This window comes from Parasteatoda tepidariorum, chromosome 6 (genome assembly GCF_043381705.1).
Source record: "Parasteatoda tepidariorum isolate YZ-2023 chromosome 6, CAS_Ptep_4.0, whole genome shotgun sequence".
Lineage (NCBI taxonomy): Eukaryota > Metazoa > Arthropoda > Arachnida > Araneae > Theridiidae > Parasteatoda > Parasteatoda tepidariorum.
In genome coordinates, this window is record NC_092209.1 from 86,938,843 (window position 1) to 86,945,593 (window position 6,751).

Here is a 6,751-nt window from a genome sequence, read left to right on the forward strand (position 1 = left end):
TAAAACACCAATGCACGCATCACTGATATTTTCTTTCAAATATTGAAACTTTCATAACTTTATTTTAATGTCAATATAATTTTCCCTATCTATAAAATCCAATATTTTCTTTAGAATAACCTCGTAACATAAATTAACATTTAATTTTAAATTTTGATTCATTATTTGCTTTAACAAATCTCAAAAAATTTTGTTGTTTTATTTATACAGCTTGAACAAATTTAATTTTACATTATTTTTATTATTATTTTCTCACACAAATTAATCATAAAATCATTTAATTTTGATTCATTACTAGCTTTAACCAAATCTCGAAAAAAAAAAATTTTTATTTATGCAGTTTAAACAAATTTAGTTTTACATTATTATTATTTTCTCATATAGCTTTATTTCTGTCTTCAATTTCGCAATATCAAAGTTATTTGGAATAACAACTTTATCTTTGTACTAACAATCCTCCTATTCATTAAATTCAATATTTTCTTGTGAATAATCCTTAAATATTTCACTGAAAATGAATAATTAAATTAATGCATTCCTTCAATCTATTCTTGAAGCTTTAAATTTGCATGACCCTATTTCCAATAATATCAATATTTTACACATTTTGTATTATTAATATTATTATTATTTCCTTTAGAATAATCGCTTAACATGAATGTAAAGTTAAATTTAACTAAAGATTTTAACTATTATTAATTTTAACTATTATATATTAGTTTAATTTATATAATTTAACTTTGAACTTATATAATTTAATAATTTAACTTAGAACTTATATAATTTAATAATTTAATTAATATAATTTGTATAATTTAAATTTTAACTTTTAATTTCCATTTGAATAATCGCTTGATTTAAATGTGAAGTTAAATTGAACTTATAAATTTAATTATTATTAACTTATATTTAATTTGTATGATTTAACTTATAATATTAAAATGTATCTATAAGAAATATAACTTCAATTAAATTATAGTTAAAATATAACTTATAAGTTAAATTTTAACTTATTATTTGCTTTAACCAAATCTTAAAATTTATGTTCTTTCTTTTTTTCATCCACTTTTGATAGATATTATTATTAATATTATTATTGCTTCCATAACCATATTTCTACTAATTTTCTTATGGATACATTTTAATATTTTCCTTAGAATACTCCCATATGAATTAAATTCAAATTTATTTTAAAACTTATTCACATTTTATAAACAAATCTTGAAATCTTCATAAATATCCAATTATCTCTATTAAACTCATTTTTTTACCCCAGCATTATTCACATGCGCAACTTTATTTTTCATGACAATAATTTTTTTCTTCATTCATAAAAATCAATTTGAAATATTTTCTTTAGAATTATCTTTCAAAATTTGAATGAAAATGATCCCTTAAACTAATTCATTACCTCAAACAAATCTTAAAACTGACGCATTTCATGAAAATTTATATCCAACGGAACTATTTATTTATATGCTTTTCAAAACGGGAGTTCCTTTTTAAAAAATTTATTTCTTTTTCGAATATTCGGTAGGAGTAACATTTAGCAAAACTATGCGAAAGCACAGAGAAAAGTATCCATGAAGTATGCATGAGAAAACAGAGAAAACGACAAGTGAGGCTTTGTATCTAGCATGAAATGAAATAAGGTAAATCTTTTGCGCAGGAAACTTCAAGTCGTGTTTGCCAAACTGTATCCGTACATCTTCTTCAATAAAGAAACGGGCGAAAAAAATCTTTAAGAAGAAGTAGATATGCGGGATATGTTTGTTGAGTAAGTAAAGCTGGTTTTGAAGAGGAAATTTTGAAGGATTTGCTTGCTTTTCTGTTTTTCGCCAAAACTAGCATTATTTTATAGTGAGTTACCATTATTCCATTATCAACAGAATTTATTTTAGTTGAGAGCATCCTTTTCTTCTCAGAGCTGTTGCCAGATAACTGTAAATAGAAATATTTATGAAATAAAATGGAACGATGCTGAGATAAATTTTACGATGCATATAAACAAGAAATTTTGTTAAATCTATATAAACGGCATGGGATGTTATAATATTAAATGGACTTATAAAATATATAAAAACCTGTCTTGTTAAATATGTAACAGCGACTTTATAAATTATGAAACAGCATCACCAACTTTTATTGCCGTTTGCATCGTTCAAGTAAGCATCTGACAATAACATGTGATTAATAATTATCAGAAGTAAGGAAAAAATTTACCGGATAAAAAATTTGTAACGGAAAAAATTTTTACCGGAAAGCAATTTTACCAGATCTGCTTAGAAAATTCCATCTCAAAATTGTTAATCAAAGTTTTAATTTAATACTACAATCTTCGTTGGACAGCCAACCCAATATTGAGTTTAAGACTACCAATGTTGAACTCTGTAGCATTGTAATTTTAAATCCAATCCAGAAGACAAGGGAACTCCGGAGTAGAGGTATTGGCAGAAAATTGTCTTCGTGGAGGACTTTTTTGATGGAACTGACCCGCCTTTGCGTTCCATAGAGAGGAAAATCAAGAAAAACCTCCCACTGTTAGCCTGACGGCAAGGGAACTCTAACCCATGATCCGTCTGTCGACCATTGAGGATATTTTACGTCAGCAATATGATTGGTGTGAACCAGGTGATGAATTCGTATCAACCAGTCATCGGTGGGATTTGATTTGGAAGTCGTAAACGCAAAACTGGGTCTGCTGTTCAACGATGGCTAGAGTATAAAATTAAAATTTGAGCAAAACGATCTTATCAGATCCGGTAAAAATCATTGGGTGGTGAGCCTCATTGGGAGGTAGAACCCAGTAGCCTTGTAATCTTAAACCCGATTCAGAAGACAAGGGAACTCTTGGATCAAGTATTGGGAGAAATTTGTCTTCGTGGAGGACTTTTTGAGGGAACTATCCCGCATTTGCGTTACATGGAGTGGAAGACTACGAGAAACTCTCACGGTTAGCCTGACGGCAAAGAGGCTATAATCCTTGATCCGTGTACCACAGAGGATATTTCACGTCAGCACTGTGGTCGGTGCAAGCCGGATGCGAATTTGTATTTATCAGCCATTGCTGGGATTCGAACCCGGTTCATTTCATTAGAAGGCGAACACTCTATCCCCTGAGCCATCGCTGCTCTTTTCTACCTAAATTGAACTAATCAGACTCTCAATTTTTCAAATGCATTTTAAATTCGAACTATTATTTCGATGAAAAAGTAACTACTAAAAAAAGACTATCGGCACAGCAGTAGAAAAATTATGTATTAAAAATAATAATTCATCATTAAAATTTTTATCTAAAAATTCCTAAAATTTTTAATCTTTCATTTACAAAAAAAAGGGAAACGGAGAGAGAAAATGGAGCATTTCTACTATCCTGTCTAAGATTAAAACTAAAAAACTTTTTGCTCGCTTTAAAAGATTAAAAAAAAATCGTTGCCGTTTTGACGCTTTTTTGATTCGAGAATGCACGCCTTAGTTTCTCTAATCACAAATTTTTTATTATATATTTTTAAAATCTGGAAATATAATTTGAGATGAAAAATCTCTTTCCTACAGTTCCTGTTGGATTCAGCTGGTAACTAGCGCATTACATAAAAATTTCTCCAACCACAAACCTTTTTATCCCATATTATTTTAATCTGAAAGAATATTTTAAGCACATAAATCTCTAATAATTTCTATCAGATCGACCTGATCTTGAAATCAGTCACATCATTTCAAAATATATCTGATTTAAAATATATTTATCCCATGCAATTCAACCCTGGCAGAATAATTTTTTATCAACAAAAAAGCTATCGCTTTTTCAGAACTTCAATCGGATCAAGCTTATTTTGAAACCAGTCGCATCGATATTCCCTAGACTACGAATTTTTTTGTTCCTATATAATTTAAATCTGGAGAAAAAAAATATTTTGAGCAAAAAAAATCGAATATCGAATATTTTTCTATCGAATGAAGTAGTTTTTTAAAACAATTGCCTTATCTCAAAAATGTTTCGACGATAAAACTTAACTTTTTTGCAGTTTCCATAATATGGAGGTAGTAATTAAGCGCATTATATCAGAATTTCTCCAACCATAAAACTTTTTATCCCATAATATTTAAATCTGTAAGGATATTGATTGTTTTGAGCAAATAAATCCCTTTTTTAATAATTGCTGAGATCGAGCAGATTTTGAAATCACTCAATTTTAATTTTTGTTGAATCTAGCTGACTTTTAAACCAATCGATTGATTAACCAAATGATTTTCAAATCACTCAAAATGTCTCCAATTAAAAACATTTATATCCGATATAATTTAAATCGGGGAAAAAAAATTTTATCAGAAGAAAAATATCTTCTTTACAATTTCCATTGGATTAAGCTTATTTTGAAACAAGTCGAATCGACATTTCCCCAACTACAATTCTTATTATCTTATACAATTTAAACCTCAAAGCATAGTTTGAGCAAAGAAATCTCGATTTTTGTCTTTTTTTTTTAAATTTTTGTGGTATCAAACTGATTTTTAAACCAATCGCATTGCTTCAAAATTTCACAGATAATATGATTCTTTATCTTATATAATTTAATTCTGAAAGAATAATTTATCAAAAATAATCCTTTTTTTTTTTACAATTTCTACCGTATAGAGCTGGTTTTTGAAACAAATCGCATCGCATCGAAATTTCCCCGACTACAAAACTTTTTTATTCCATATTATTTAAATTATAATATTATACAAATATATTATCCTATATAATTTAAATTTGAAAGCATAATTTGAGCTAATAAATCTTCTTTTTTTTAACCTTTTTTCAAATTTTTGTTGAATCAAACTGATTTCTAAGTCAATCGCATCACTTCAAAATTTCCCCGATTTATCCCATATAATTTATTTCTGAAAGAATAATTTATCAAAAAAATCCTATTTTCTTTATAATTTCTACCGGATTAAGTTGGTTTTTGAAACAAAACACGTCATATCAACATTTCTCCGACTACAAAACTTTTTTATTCCATATTATTTAAATTAAAATATTATATACATATATTATCCTATATAATTTAAATTCGAAAGCATAATTTGAGCTAATAAATATTCTTTTTTTTACCCTTTTTTTAAATTCTTGTTGAATCAAACTGTTTTTCAAACCAATCGCATTACTTCAAAATTTCTCCGATTATATAACTCTTTATCCCATATAATTTTACTCTGAAAGAATAATTTATCAAAAAAAAAATCCTATTTTTTTTATAATTTCTGCCGGATTAAGTTGGTTTTTGAAACAAAACACGTCATATCAAAATTTCCCCGACTACAAAACTTTTTTTATTCCATATTATTTAAATTATAATATTATATAAATATATTATCCTTTATAATTTAACTTTGAAAGCATAATTTGAGCTAATAAATCTTCTTTTTGTTCACCCTTTTTTAAAATTTCAGTTGAATCAAACTGATTTTTAAGGCAATAGCATTACTTTAAAATTTCTCCGATTATATAACTCTTTATCCCATATAATTTAACTCTGAACGAATAATTTATCAAAAATAATTCTATTTATTTATAATTACTACCGGATTAAGTTGATTTTTGAAACAAATCGCATCGTATCAATATTTTTCCGACTACAAAACTCTTTTACTCTATATTATTTAAATTATAATATTATATAAACATATTATCCTATATAATTTAAATTCGAAAGCATAATTTAAGCTAATAAATCTTCTTTCTTTTCCCTTTTCCTTTATTTTTGTTAAATCAAACTGATTTTTAAACCAATCGCATTACTTCAAAATTTCCCCGATTGTATAACTTTTTATCCCATATAATTTAACTCTCCTAGAATAATTTATCAAAAAAAAACCTACTTTTTTATAATTTCTACCGGATTACGTTGGTTTTTGAAACAAAACACGTCATATCAAAATTTCTCCGACTGCAATACTTTTTTATTCCATATTATTTATATTTGAAGAAAAATTTTACCAAAAAAACAATTTGAGCAGTGTAGAGATTATCCAAAATAGAAAGTTTTTCAGGTAACAACTTATTTCATAAAATCTGTTCTACCCTGTTCTGAAACGAGTGTTTCCGGTTTAATTATGGCAGCCTCGGATATCGCTATGCATGATGGGGAAAAAATATTCAAATTCCATTAGCATCTACCTCCGAGACAGATACTTTATTTTGTCCCAACTTTTTCTTTCCCCGGAAAAGAAGGGAACGCCATCAAGCTAAATGAAATGAAAGAAAAATTGTGGAACTTCATTTCGCTCAAACATAGCCTATTAATAAAATTAAATTTATCCTGATTCGTACAGGAGAAACGCCAAGAGGAGGTAATTTAGGAATCTGGATAAGTTCATTTATCCTGATTCGTAAATTAGGTCATCAGGATTAAAGCATTTTTTGAAAAGCCAATCAGAGATTTCCTTTTGAAAATGTTTGGAAATAATAATTAAAACATTTTCGCCGTCCATTGTTTATTTAACATAAAATTCTAAGCATTTTTTTTAAATATTCTATTCGATTTTTGTCGTTTATTTGTGGAAAGATATCTGAAAATGTCTCGAAATTTACGATCTTTCGAAAACAAACCGCCATACTTTATGGCAGTTAAAACGCGGACACCTATACATTCTGTGTTTTGACATAGTAAAAAGGCTTCTTCATAGTACTAAAATGATTCCATGTCTGTTTATGGCACTATTTGTACTCTTCATAACCCTTTGACGTAGAATTTTTGTTAAATAA